Source organism: Scyliorhinus canicula, chromosome 1 (assembly GCF_902713615.1).
Source record: "Scyliorhinus canicula chromosome 1, sScyCan1.1, whole genome shotgun sequence".
Classification (NCBI taxonomy): domain Eukaryota; kingdom Metazoa; phylum Chordata; class Chondrichthyes; order Carcharhiniformes; family Scyliorhinidae; genus Scyliorhinus; species Scyliorhinus canicula.
In genome coordinates this window covers 258897696-258913505 of record NC_052146.1, presented here as the reverse complement: position 1 = coordinate 258913505, position 15810 = coordinate 258897696, and positions in this window count along the sequence as shown.

The window sequence follows — 15810 nt, the reverse complement described above, 5'->3', positions numbered from 1 at the left end:
ACCAGAGAAACACCCATTAATCCCCACTCTTTGCTTTCTATTAATTAACCAATCCTCTATCCATGCTACTACTTTACCCTTAATGCCATGAATCTTTATCTTATGAAGCAACCTTTTGTGTGGCACCTTGTCAAAGGCTTTCTGGAAATCCAGATATACCACATCCATTGGCTACCCGTTATCTACCACACTGGTAATGTCCTCAAAGAATTCCACCAAATACTCAGACTGACGAACCAGTCTGCTACAATCCACGTGGTGTGTGTGATGTGTTTCAAATCAACCCTGTGCTCACTGAGTGTCTCCACTGGAAAGAGGAAGATCATGTGTGCTGTGTCCTTTTATATAAGTTGGTGTAATGCCTAAACCCTGTGGTAGTGTCACCTATGTTTGTATCGTGAATGCCCATTGGTCGTGTCCTATCTTACTGACCTATTGGTTGACTGTCTGTGTGTCATGTCTCTGGTGCTCCCTCTAGTGTCTAGCTAGTCTACGTGTATTTACATTAACCCCTTGAGTATTTACAGTGATGCATATCACCACAATTCTAACTATGCTAATCTGATTCTTCTGAAATCTGACCATTGCAATTTGAAAACCATATACCTGCAGTGACTGAGCCGTCATGCTTTCCGACTTTCCACAACTTCTGATATGTCCTTAATTCTATGCATGCATAGCTTTCATTCTATATCGCCTCCTCACTGATAAATGCACTATTATGTATACTTGTTGCAACACACATTGCCTATCCTCAGAAGACAGGCTTAGAGAAAGGGAACCTTAAATTGGATAGGCTCCCCCCACCAAAATGGGCGCGGGGATTGCAATACATGATTAACTCAGGTACTTTGATCGCAATGCGGGTAGCTAAAGTAGGATGCTCTTTCCAAGGGCCGGCACAGACTCGATGGGCTGAATGGCCTCCTTCTGCACTGCAGGGATTCTATGATTCTATGACCCAACGAGTACTGATTACACTGTTCGCTGGATGAACACATCAGCAGGGGATACGTCATGTGTGGCCAGCAGCACTTAAAGTTAGCCTGAACCTCTTAATGGAGAGTACATTGTGGCTGGAACAGGGGGTGGGATTCTCCCCCCCCCCCCCGCCCCCCCAGCCCTGGCTGCATGTTCATTGGCGGCGTGCCGTCCGCTGGATGTGGAATTTAACCTTCCCACCGCTTCTCAATAGAATTCCCATTGAAGCCATCCCGCGTCACCAGGAAACCCACAGGCAGGTGTGCTGCCAGAGGAAAATGGCAAAGCTGGAGAATTCCGGCCGGATCTGAGAGTTGTAGTTGAAGATAATCTTATCTGGCAAAGAGTGAGCAATGGGGAAGGAGAGACCTTCAAGGTTTTCACTGGACAAAAGATAACCTATGCCTGCAGAGGAGGAAGGAGGACCTCCAGACACAAGGTCAAAAGCCAGGGATAAAGGGACCTGGGGCTTGTTGTGCATAGGTCTTTGAAGGTGTCAGGGCATATTCAGAGTGTTATGCTGAACCTTAATAAAGTTCTAGGCTACAATTATAGTGTTGTGCCCAGTTCTGGTCACCACAATTTTGAAAGTGCGGTTTCTTGAGAAGGTGCAGAGGAGATTTTCTGGAATGGTTTCAGGGATAAGGCTACAAAATTAGATTGGAGATGCTGAGGCTGTTCTCCTTGGAGCAAAGGAGGTTGAGGGGAGATTTGATAGGGGTGTACATGATTACAACTAACTTAGATAAGGTAGCCAAAGAAAACTACTGTTCCCAGTAGTTAATGATACAAGGACCAGGGGACACATATCTAAGGTTTGGGACAGGAAAGATATGAGGAAGGATGCTTTCATGCAGCGATTGGTAATGACCTGGAACTCACAGTCGACAAGGCCGGTGGAAGTAAAGGCGACTAATAATTTCAAAGGGAAATTGGATGGGTGCTTGAGGGAAATAAAATTGTAGGAAGAGGGCAGGGGAATGGAACTGGCGAGATTGCTCTCCAGAGTGATGCCAAGGTTTCAATGGGCGAATGGCCTTCTTTTGTGCCAAGATGACTTTCAGGGTTGAATTTGGGGCTCCTTTAAAGACAGGAATGGAGGCAGTGAGCACTGAAAATATTGGTGCTGAGCGACGTGGTCAATTGTAGGTCACTGTAGGACGTTTTGAGGGAGGCTGGCTCGAGGCCTGGGGAAACCACGCACCCCACAAAGCAGGCAAGCAGGCAATTAGGCTCTATAGACCCTTGTTAAAGGTGGGTTAAAGGAGACATGGTGGGATGTTTCAGTCTTCCCAAGCAATAGGGGGACAGATCAATGGCCTGGAGGCAGATAACTGGAGGCAGGCTGTGTGCCAGTGCCGTTGGCTGGCAGTCTTCCCATGCAAATTAAGGTCTTACCCACTTGAATTTTCATTAGTTCCCCTTCCCCCACCCAGGCCCCACTTGGAGGTGGCGGTGGAATTCTGACTGAGTGCTTCCCATCTCTGACCAACGTTTCATTCTTGAGGCGCTGCATTGGGAGAGTGAAAATGACACCATGGAGCACAAACGTTCTGCCCTTTCACAGGATAAATGCATTTCTGCTCCACCCCAGCTACTCAGCCAGAAAGCCCAGGCTGAGAATGTACAGTGTGCAACTGGGCCTTCTAGGAACATAGCTGCTCGAGGTCATCCCCCAAGCCATCTGCAGTCCCCTCAATTGGAGGTCAGTAACCTTTCACCATCCATGCTGTAACCACTGGGGAAGAATTTGAGAGGAATACTAAGATAGGTGAATCTACGTGAATGTCAGAGAATTATTAGCTTATTGTTTTTTGCATTATGTAATGGTTGAATTTATAAATTTGGATTTCAATGTGAATTTTCTGGTGATTTTTACTTTTGTGTTGTTCAGAAGAGGATGACAAAGATATCTGATAGATGGTGATAGAGGGAAGGAACAAAGCATTTCAATGAGGGGTCGGGAACCCTACGCTCAGGTAATTTTTGGTCCCAATACCACACAGCATCTGTGTCGCTCACACAACACCTTCTTTATATGTAAATGCCCAAATTGGGCAGGAGGCGAACCAAGTGCCCAATTAGTTGTGTCGAGCATTTACAAAGAACAACGAAAGGTACAGCACAGGAACAGACCCTTTGGTCCTCCAAGCCTATGCCAATCGGTGCTATGTCTTTTCGTCCGACGTCACTTCGTCCAACGTCACTTCGTCCACGTCTTTTGGTCCTACGTCTTTTGTCCGCACGTCTTTTGGTCCAACGTCTTTTTGTCCAATTACAAATAAACTCCGTAGAAAACCAGGTATAATATCTTCAATGATAGATTCACAGAACTAATAATTTATTATGAGAATTTTATTGATAAAATGCAAGTAAAATACAGTTGAAAAATGTACAGGCCTAAATCTGTAATTTTTCGAAACACTGATTGGCTCAAATGAAACAAACATGCCACGACAGATGAATTAAGGAATGATGAATTAATTGCCTTGTGAACTGCAACTTCGAAATCTGCCATGATATCAAGCGGATCTGCATTAGGTTGCATAATTTTTAATTGGTTAAAAAATAATTTGTATGTCTGCTTTCTTTTATTCGGCAGTAATGCAAAGACCCGTGGAAAACTGCTACCTTTAACTTGTACATGAATGCAGAACAGTTGAAACCACCGTTGTGGCACAATCTTGAATGTTCCATCACATGCCCAATGACGATATGATGCTAAATCCTGAAGAGCACTTTCTGATGCGAATACTAGTAAGCGCTGTTGATCCTCGGCGCCCGAATCGTATCTCAGAAACTGTTCGCCATTGTCAAGTTTACAATATTCGTCAGGTATTTCAAAACCGTGTCTAGCCACTGGATTAGCGAGAAATCCAGAATTTTTTTGTCGGTACCTTTGAATAGTCCTTGAGACGACGGGCAACCTAGGAAGTTGAGAACAGGTATTTTCTGATAGTTGCGTAAACTTGGCCGCTAGTATGCTACGCGAACTTGCTGCTATGTTTTCCACTGCTTCATGCTTTATTTCTGCAACTGCTTTTCTAGCATTTAACGAATCAACATCAGCTGGATGAAGGTGCTCATTAGAAAAATAAATAATTTTCGGCTCATTGTTTTCCGTTACCGTGTGAATCCGCACTGAACACAGCCTTCTTTTCTCACATCTCCAGTATTTTTTTCCTAGGTTTGTACTGCTTGAATGAAAATCGTAGATGTAATTACTTTCATCAGCTACTTTTCTTTTGTTCTTCGTCGACACAATAAACTTTGCCATTTTGGGATGGGCGAATTAAAAAAGAGAACGATAATAACTATCCTTTAACGAGGCTCGTTAAAGGAAAGAGAACGATAATAACTATCCTTTAACGAGGCTCGTTAAAGGAAAGAGAACGATAATAACTATCCTTTAACGAGGCTCGTTAAAGGAAAGAGACCGATAATAACTATCCTTTAACGAGGCTCGTTAAAGGAAAGAGACCGGTAATAAAAATCCTTCATTACATATTATACCTTGCTTTCTGCATTAGTGAAGATATTATACCTTGATTTCTATTTGCAATTGGACAACAATTGGACAATTGTTACAATTGGACAAGTTACAAAAAGTCTTTGACAAAAAAAATCATCGGACAAAAAGACGTAACAAGTTACAAAAAGTCTTTGACAAATAAAATCATCGGAAAAAACGACGTAGGACCAAAAGACGTGCGGACAAAAAGACGTTGGACCAAAAGACGTGGACGAAGTGTCGTTGGACGAAGTGACGTCAGACGAAAAGACGCGACACGATGCCAATCATGATGCCCTAACTACAAAAAACTTTCTGCCCTTACTCGGTCGGTATCTCTCTATTTCTTCCTGATCCAGATGCCTCTTAAATGTTGCTACTGTGTCTGCTTCCACCACATCCTCTGGTACCACATTCCAGGCACCCACCGTCCTCTGCGTGAAAAACTTACCCTGCGCATCTCCCTTATGCTTTCCCCCTCTCACCTTGAACCTGTGCCCACTTGTTACTGACACTTCCACCCTTGGAAAAAGCCTCTGACTATCCACCTTGTCTATACCTCTCAGAATTTTGAAGACCTTTATCAGTTATCCCCTCAGCTTCCATCTTTCCAGTGAAAACAATCCTAGTTTATTCAACCTCTCCTCATAGCCAACACCCTCGAGACCAGGCAGCATCCTGGTGAACCTTCTTTGCACTCTCTCCAAAGCTTCCACATTCTTCTGATAATATGGTGACCAGAACTTACACAATACTCCAAATGCGGCCGAACCAAGGTTTTATATAGCTGCAACGTGATTTTCCAACTCCTGGAGGTGGGAACTGCCTGCAGAGCACAAGCAGTGAATTTAGAATGCTGGCATGATCGGGTCTGCCTCTGCCTTACACAACAGAAGAGGCATCATCTTGGAAGGCCAGCAGCTTCACCTCACACAGAAGTGGCTGTTGCCTTTTTACCCTTTATGTCAACCACAAGTTGTTTCTTATATTGATCAAATGACCACAGAACCAGTATGTTAGCTCAAAAACACAGTTTATTAATAACACAAGACTTGTATCTCTATGCAATAATACACACGGCTCCGTACTAAACTACACCTAACATCTAAGATGACCTTTACTTAACTTCGGGTGACTGGCACTGTGCGAGATAAGGCCTTTCTCCGGGTCCACGTGGTCGGTTGAATCATAGAATCATAGAATTTACAGTGCAGAAGGAGGCCATTTGGCCCATCAAGTCTGCACCGGCTCTTGGAAAGAGCACCCTTTCCAAGCCCACACCTCCACCCTATCCCCATTGCCCAGTAACCCCACCCAACACTAAGGGCAATTGTGGACACTAAGGGCAATTTAGCATGGCCAATCCACCTAATCTGCACATCTTTGGACTGTGGGAGGAAACCAGAGCACGCAGAGGAAACCCACGCACACACGGGGAGAACGGGCAGGCTCCGCACAGACAGTGCCCCAAACCGGGAATCGACCCTGGAGTTGTGAAGCCACAGTGCTAACCACTATGCCACCATGCTGGCCAAATGAAGTTGTTGAGGTTTGTCTCAGCTGGGCTCGTCCTTCAGGATGGTCGCGGGTCCTTGAACTTGGTTGTTCTGCTGCAGTTGGTCGCGCATATGCCAGTCCCAAAAGAGACCGATCTCTAGTGCGCAGGGTTTGGGCGGTCCTTACTCCAGGATATTCGATCACCCTCATCGATCTTAGCCAATTAGGGGGCAGATACCTCGATGGTTGGGCAGGCCCTAGCTATCATTGTCCCAGGCACGTAGGCTTTTCCAAAGAAGAGGGGTGGCACCGGTTAGTCTGCTATCGTTGATGGTCCTTAATGCGAATGCTATTGTCTTGGGGAAAATGGTAATTGATTCTCAATGGATGCAAGTTTCAGCCATGTCTGGTTTCTTTGCACAATACACAGAGGCTGTGTACCTGTCTGTGTCCCAAATTGACCACAATTCCCATGGTCCTTTGCACGTGGCCATTTTACATGGCTATATGGCCAAGTGGCCTACTGAACGGTGTGGTGTACAGTCCAGAACAAATCTCCTCGTACCCATTTCTCATGAAAATTATTTAATTGCTCCCTGCATTGAACCCAACAGCTGTGACAACATGTACCAGACTGTTCAGGTTTGATGATTTGCAAATTCAAATATTCTTTTAGCCCTCCCAAGCCCGTTTCTCAAGAGGCTTTACAGGTCGCCGATTGGAAGAGAGCAGTTTCCTGACTCTATCCCCCTTAACGCCCTTTCTGTAAAATTCCAGCATGTCCAGAGGTGTCGGGAGAGTGACACTCCTTCATGGTGTTCTATTTTCAGAGTGACTCTGCACTCACATTTGACCCCACAGGTAATTGAAACTCCCGGCCTATGGGCCTATTGGTGGATGTTGATTTTGCTGGTATTACTCATGAATTAATGCACCATGTAGAGCCTATGCAGGAAAGGGCTGTCTATGCTATAACTTTCCTTTCTCTTGCTGTTCCTCCATTTTTTTTGCATATTCCTCTCCTCCTCTTCACTTTTCTCCACTTCATTCATGCAATCCTGCTTCTCATATTCTCACCTGATAGGTGATGGCAAGAGCTGGTTTCTCATCATGACCAGATGTGCAGCATGTAGCACACTACGATAAATTGCAATACCAATCAGCTGAGTGCTGCAGTGCTCCTCCTGAATGGTCGAGGCAGCAAGGCATTGCTTGAGGACATTAATCGCGTGTTCTATCATGTTCCAAGTGGCAGAATGCCTCTCATTGTAGGTATGCTGTGCAGGTATGTTTGATTTCTAGATTGGCGTGATGAACCATGTCACTTGTGGATAGCCCACATTAGCCAATATTCAGCTTTGATTGCCACGCTGAATCAAATATAGATGGCACAGTGGACTGTTGCAGGATGAAGGAATTGTGACTAATACTGGGATACTAGGCATTGTCCCACGTAATGTGATGCCTGTGGTCGCATATCATCTGCACATTGAAGGAACAAAATCGCTCTTGGCTCATGAAAATGGTGACGTGCAGGTGAGGTGTACTTAAGATAATGTGATGCATTCTCTCTGGCAACACCTCAACCAATCAGAAGCCACTTGCCAATCATCTCTCTTTTCTCATGCAGTACAAATTGTTGTTCCCTTTGAGATTTCATAGAATCATAGAATTTACAGTGTAGAAGGAGGCCATTCGGCCCATTGAGTCTGCACAGGCCCTTGGAAAGAGATCCCCCCCCCCCCCCCCCCCCAAGCCCACCATATCCCCATAACCCAGTAATCCCACCTAACCTTTTTTGGGCACTAAAGGCAATTTATCATGGCCAATCCACCTAACCTGCACATCTTTGAACTGTGGGAGGAAACCGGAGCACCCGGAGGAAGCCCACGCAGACACTGGGAGAACGTGCAAAGTCCACACAGATAGTCACCCAAGACTGGAATTGAACCTGGGTCCCTGGTGTTGAGGCAACAGTGCTAACCACTGTACCACTGTGCCGTTCATATCACAGAACGCTGAACTGTGGACACTACTGAATGAAAATGTTGGCCATTATTTTACAGTTTGAGATCTCATTAATGCCTGGATTTGTGGGTATGAGTAACCATGAGGCTATCTATGTTCCTGCTAATAAAATATAAATTAACCAGTAGCTTTCCAAATGTGGAAGTCAGGAAGTTGTTGTCCCAGTATACTTCTTCCTCTGGGAATTCTACAGAACCTCCCCGATACAATTGGAATTCTCATACATGTAACAGCATGAAGTTTTGATACCTACCCACTAGTTACTCACTAAACAGGTTGGAAACATTTAGGCCTGATCCATTTAAGGCTGTAAACTTGTAATGCTGTGGTAAATCTCAGTTATTGGCAAATAACCTCTGGCAAGGAAAATTGACTTTTACAAGTGTGACCATAAGTTGATAAGAGACAGGAACCGGAGTAGGCTATTTAGCCCCTCGAGCCTACTCCACCATTCAATAGGATGATGGCTGATCCGCCATTCTTCACATCCACCTTCATGCCCTTTCCCCATAACCATTGATCCCCTTACTGATCTATCTCAGCCTGAAATATACACAAGACCTGTGGTCTCTGTGGCAAGGAATTCCAAAGACTCACAACCCTCTGAGAGAAGAACTTGCTCCTCATTTCAGTTTTAAATGGACACCCCCATTATTCTGAGACTATGCCCTCTGGTCCTAGGCTCTCCCATGAGGGGAAACAACCTTTCAACATTTACCCTGTTAAGCATCTTAAGAATCCCATATGTTTCAGTGAATTCAGCCTTCATTCTTCTAAGTTCCAATGAATAGAGTCCCAACCTGTTTAACTTTTGTTCATTAGACAATCCCTCCATTTGGGGATCAGAGAATAGAATCATAGAATTGCAGAATTCCTGCAGTGCCGAAGGAGGCCATTTGGCCTATTGGGTCTGCACCGATCCTCTGAAAGAGCACCGTACTCAGGCCCACCTCCCCACCCTATCCCCATAACCCCACCAAACCTGCACGTATTTAGACACTAAGGAGCAATTTAGCCTGGCCAATCCACCAAACCACCTTTGGACTGATGGGAGGAAATCGGAGCACCTGGAGGAAACCCACACAGACACGGGGAGAAAAGACAAACTCCACACAGATAGTCACCCAAGGCCAGAATTGAACCTGGGACCCCGGTGCCGTGAGGTAGCAGTGCTAACCACTGTACCACTGTGCTGCCCCAAGCGAACTTCCTCTGAACCACCTTCAATGAATATCTTTCCTTAAATAGGGGAACCAAAACTGCTCACAGTATTCCAGATGTGGTCTCACCATTGCAACAAGACTTCCCTACTCTTATATCCCAACCCCCTTGAAATCAGGGCCAATATTCCATAGCCTTCCTGATTACCTGCTGCTTTCTATGTTTCCTACACAAGTACCCTTCAATCCCTTTGTGCTGCTGCTGTCTGCAGTTTTTCTCCATTTAATTAATACTCTGTTCTTTTGTTCTAGCTTCCAAAATGAACGCCTTCACATTTTCTCACATTCTGCCCACTTAGTCAACCTATTGATATCTCTTTGCAAACTGTATGTATCACTCTCGCAATTTGCCTTTCCACCTATTTTTGTGTCATCTTCAAAATTGGCTACAGTACATTCATTTCCTTCCTCCAAGTCACTAATATATATTGTAAACAGCTGTGGTCGCAGCACTGATCTCTGTGGAACCCCAGCGGTTACAGGTTGGCAACCTGAAAGAAAACCCTTCTCCCGAATCACTGTTTCTGTCCATTAGTCAATTCTTTATCCATGCCAATGTACTACCTCCAACACCATGGCTTCTTATCTTATGACTTAACTTTTTGTGAGGTACCTTGTCGAATGCCTTCTGGAAATCCAAGTACAGAACATCCACTGGTTCCCCTCTATCCACTTTGGATGAGGCTTCGTCGAAATGCTCTAATAAATTAGTTAGACACAATTTCCACTTCGCAAAGCCATGATGACTCTATTCTTTAATCTGGTTGGTTACAGAGACAGGCTGCTGCTTGCCCTGTTTACAAAGACCCCAGGATGCCTGTAGAGGGTGCCAGGCTGTGACGGAATCCGCTGTGCATCATTGTTCCATGATCATGACAAAGCAGGAACACAGGAAAAATCTACAACAGTGCTTTAACTTCCCTGGAGAATTAAATTTTTTCCTGTTTGGGATTACCCGTGAAAAATTTAAAATATCTTTTTCCTTTGTTATGAATGCAATTAAACAAAGGAAAATATTTTGGAGTTCGTCCCAGTTCCTGATGTAGGGCAGAGACAGTCTTTTAAAAAAAAGCTACGCACTCACAATAATCTTTATTGGCACAAGTAGGTTTACATTAGCACTGCGATGATGTCACTGTGAAAATCCCCTAGTCGCCACACTCCACTGCCTGTTCGGGTACACAGAGGGAGAATTCAGAATATCCAATTTACCTAACAGGTCTTTCGGGACTTGTGGGAGGAAACCGGAGCACCTGGAGGAAACCCACGCAGACATGGGGAGAACGTGCAGACTCCACACAGACAGTGACCCAAGCCGGGAATCGAACCTCGGACCCTGGAGCTCTAAAGCAACAGTGCTACCCACTGTGCTACCATGCTGCCCTGTTCGCTTTCTATTGTGTGGAACATTTGTCTTATGGTCCAGTTGCTCCTGTGGCCTTGCCTTGTGGTTGTGACAGTTAACATGCAAAACAAGCCCTTCCATCCAAAATGTATTAAACGATAAGTATTCAGATTGCAAGTTTTCAACCTGGAATCTCCAGAGCACAGGAAGTGAACAAGGTGATTCCAGGAAAATCCTGAGGTAAATTAACTTTTAGTCCATTCATCGTCAGACAAATGGGTACATTTTCTGGTCCCGTTGTGATTGGGACAGACAATTATATGGACCATTTAAAGGTGCGTTGACCATGGGCGGGAACTTTCAGTCCTGAGGGTGGGGGGTGTGGCCATAAATTAGGTTCGTAGCACTGTTTTCTTTCGGGTAGCTGTCTTTTCAAATTTAAGCCAGGAATGTGTTAATATTTGCAGGAGGTTCCTGCAGGAATTCTGTCAATATTTACAGAAGGTCCCCCTTACAGAAATGTTGGAAATCACTGACTTCCTGGGGAAAGAAAAGTTCATTGTGGTTCATCTGGAGAGACCTGATATTTGAAAAATGCTGAATTGTATTTGCTTTAGGTGTTAGATGTTTATCAAAAACTCACCTAACTTTGCTGATGGAATCTACCTCCCTGGTTGCAGGTATTGCAACCTTCTGTATAAAGTAGCTAAATCTAACAGTTTCTGTTCAACCACGCTCTTCTGAGCCTAATAAAGAAGCTTTGTGGCAACGCTGAACTCCAATACACTCAGATTCTGTACAGCTGGGCAAATGATCCCATGCTGCTAAAATATTTCTATTTTATGTGTTTACTGAAACCGTTTGAAATGTTTATGGATGCTGCCTTCTCAACTCTTTATATGAATTGAAGGCATTTTTTGATGAGGAAAAGGCTATTAGATTCAAACCAGCCGGTTTCTTTTTTATTATGGGAATCTCGTGGGTATGGGATGGTTTCAGCTTGTAACATTTTAGAAAGTGCTATTTTCCATATTGAAAATGCCAACTGTAAGTGGATCATGGCCAACCATCACCTAATTGAGCAGTTATGTGTTTTGAATAAGCAACAAACGCAAAATAATGCACACAGGAAGAAACCGTGGATGACATAAGGATAACCAATAAATTATGTCAAAACAAGTTGAAAGAGCTCCAGGGATTTCAGTCGATTTGATGGTCCATATGTCGAATTCCACGGCGGAAGAGTAAACAACAAAATGAATGAAATGCTGAACGGTACAGCATAAAGAATGGAGCAGAATTGAGAGGGAGCCATCCTCAAGTCAGCCCTCATCTCGATTAGTGTGCCCTGTTTTGATTTGTCAAGACAGTCACGACAAAGGGACGCCCCGGAAATACTTCAGAGAGAAGGAACCGACAGCATCACTAGGATTCGAGGTCAAACTTGTGCCTTGAAAGGATAGGGAACTGTTTCAAGGTGCAAATAAAATATCAATGGAACAGAGTGGGAAAATTATTCGGATGTTAGATCTGTGACCCATAGTCCGACACAGGAAGAGGGTAAAATTCTCCTTTGTATTGAAGTTAATGAAAAGGAAAATGGTGTGTGATTGATGCCAATCAACTCCCACATCGTTTTTGCTCTAACTGAGGTTGTATTTTATCCCTGCGGATTCAAATGAATAAAAAGCAAATTTGGGACTTGTGGTGATAACCACTGTAGATATGCATACTTGCAGTAGGGGGATGTATGGCTGCACCTGTAATACAGGTTCCTCCGGTAAGCCCCTGACGGCTAGCTCCACCCACAGGGAGCTTGTGTATAAATATGCGTGTGAGTCACTCAGACTCTAGTCTTCAGTTGCAGCCGGAGGAATAGCATCACACAGCAATAAAGCCTCGATTGAACTTGTCTCTCGTCTTTGACTGAAATTGTTAGCGCCACAGGACTGACAATAGAAAAATATAAAGTGCTTTTGACATAGTAATGATCCTTACTCCCAGTGAAACACTTTTAAAGGGTAGTCACTATTATTTTGGGGGCAAGTATTATCCCAGTTTTGATGCATACTGTGGAGGTCTCAATTTTTACAACAGGACAGGCATGAGGTGAATGGGAGTCTAGAAGCTGGCGAAAACCTGACAAGTTCGGAGATGTAGAGGTACTGCCAATTGTAACAGCCGAGCCTCATCTGAATAAATCTTTCCAGAGTCCTGCCTGGCACCTGATCCAGCTGACTGTCAGGGCAAGTGATGTGGGCACCATGAGGCAGGACATTGCAGCCTGGGACCAATGGAAATGGTTCCCAGCAGTAATGTGGATGCTGGCTGTCTGTGATTGGAGCAGGCCGGAATGCTTTGGTGAAGATTGGGAGGGGAATGGCTAGCATGGTGCAAGGGAGGCCAGAAACATCCTAGTGAGGTACAGGGAAGCATGCCTGTCCCTCCTGACTGGCAAGAAGACCGAACATGAAGCTTCAAAATTTACCTAGATGTGGCTTTTCTGGCCACTATCCACCTTGTGACAAAAGAGCAGGTTAAACTTGAGAAATGGTGGCAAAACAGTCCGATCGAGGAAACCCCCCCCACTTGGTTTCCATCAGGCGGGAACAGGGACAATTAAAACACAAACTATGGATTTATGAGTGCAGCGCCAAAGGCGAGATGTGAGTAGATGACCTTAACATCACATCAGCATTTTACCCACTATAGCGCCAAGGCCCCTAGAAAAATATTCTGGATTAAAGGGAAAACACCGAAACTGGCTCGAAAAATGCTTGTTGCGTTTGTTGAAAGCCAACCATTGTAGCCATATTACATCACTGCGAGAGTGTGGAAAGCAATGTTCTTGTCCAATGAGCTTCCTTCTGTCATAAATTAATAAAGTGGAGCTTTTCACTGATGGTTCTACAGCTTTATTCATGACTCCTCAGATAATGAAGTGGCTCTTTTCTTTTTACAATAATTTGCAGTGGCAGAGTAGAATTGGTTGAATTTTGGAGTGTCTCTGCAGTACAAGCTAAGGAGCTGGAATACCTGAAACTGTGGTGTGACATGGCCACCGCTGGAAGGAGGCTACAATTACAAAGTGATAAGTTTACATCTAGATAATTTCTATTACAGCTGTGGACATAGACATTTACATAGAATAAAGTTGACCCAAAACTGGGATAAGAGGAAGTAGGCAAGAAGTGAAAGCAGACATAATGGGCGTGATCTATCCGAATGGGAACAGAATCCCCTATCGAGTGTGTTTAGCCAGGTGTTTCCCAGAACTCGGAGCACCGAGAAACGCCATGCTCTCTATTGCCCATTCAGCAAACAACCTGACGAGGCCGCACTAAGTCCCATTTTCTGCACTGAGGAGCTTCGCCCGCTGGAACTCCTCAGTGCAAAAAGAGATTGGGATGCCATTTTTAAATGGTGCCCTGATCACTCGACCCGCCCCCCCATCACCGCCGATTCAACATCAAAGCCCTACAATGCTCCAAATCATCTACAAGGCCCCCCACAACCCCCTGCATCCACACAGAGTACCCCATGGCCCAATCCACAGGCAAAATGCCAGGTTGGCAGAGTCAGCCTGGCAGTGCCTCTGCCAGCTAGCAGTACCACCTGGGAACCTTGACTGTGCAAGGCTGGCACCCATGTGGCACTGCCAGGGTGCCACCCTGCCCAGGGGGCAAGCACCAAGGGACCTTCAATCCCATTTGTGGAGACCAGCAGAGAACAGTATCACCTGAGACCTCCAAGGCAAGTGGGCTTGATCCCACTCCTTGTGTTGATTGTGAGAGTGCATATTAGAGTGAGACTAGCTGTCTCACTCTGATATGCAGATTTGCAAAAATTGATCCTGCCCACAATGGGTGGGATTTTACTTTGCAACTTTAGGCGAGATCTCGCGAGGCGTAGTGAGCCAGGTAGATCCTGGAAGAGGGATCTCCCGGCATCTACCAGCCACACTGCGTGGTGCTGTGCTGACTTTTGGGTGCAACGCTGCTGATAGATTGAGCCCAATATGTGTTCATATATTATAGATATAATTACTGATCTCTGTCTGAAGTATATAACCTTTCCATGCTTCTTTTTCTCTCTCGTGACATATATGCCATTTGATGTGTCTGACAGTCTTCTGCTTTAAAAAGAGATGAAGAGCAGAGTATTTGCACTTTCAATGTACAGCTGAACTTCAGGATGTCCTGCATGAATTTCCATCTCTTGGCTAGTAGCTTGTAGTAATTCCTTTCACAGTACTTCAACGTTATAAGTTCCGTCTGAGTGGAACGGAATCCAGCCTAACTAGCATGGCCTTAGATCGTTCTGGAAAATTTTGTTCAAGCACAGTCACGATGGAAATAATTGGAGGACAGTGAAGTCAACACCGTAATGATGCTAACCCACCATTAACCATAAATCAGATAGGAAGGTGCATGAAGAGTAGTAGAGGTATGGACCACAGGTCTCTTGTCTCATTTGGCTTGCTGTTGCCATTCTGTGAACCATGGTGGCTCTATTTTTATAATCTCAATTTAATGCCATGTCACCAATCATTACTCCACTTACTTTTTGTTAGCATCTAAACTGCACTTTGAACTTTGACACTCTTTTCCAGGGATCTTTGATTAATTTGAGTGACTGTAAATGTCAGCAAGTTCTTAATTTGTTTAGTGGAACCATGTTCCCAAGGGCCTACACTTCCAATGGAGGGGAATCATAACTTAATATTAGTACCTAGTATATCCCATTTTCTTGCCGTCACACTTGAAGTGATATAACATAATAATGTAAGAATAAAAATATAAGGTGAAAAAATAGGAATAAATCACAGTTACTGAAACAAAAACCTCAGCAAAACATTTCGGATGTTAGGATACGAATAATAACAAAACTCACTTGCGTGTGCTCTTTTTGCAGGTATTTGTTCAAGTTAAGAGCACCACTTGTTGCTATGGATATTGTATCAAAATAAAGGCCTAAAATCTGACTCTTGGCAGTACATGCTGGAGAGATCTGTTCCACCAATCAGTGTTTACAGCAATGCAGTGGGGAACTTGTGCATTGCCAACTGTGGGGCTCGCAGGTGATGGGATTTCCAGGCATGTGTGGCTTTATTGTGGAATTTTACCGCACAAAATCCGGCCAAGGTTAGCTCCCTCCTACGGGATTCCCGTGTATTTTGCAAAACAAGACATGCGGCCACATTTCTTCTGTTAAGACCTTTTGCTCTT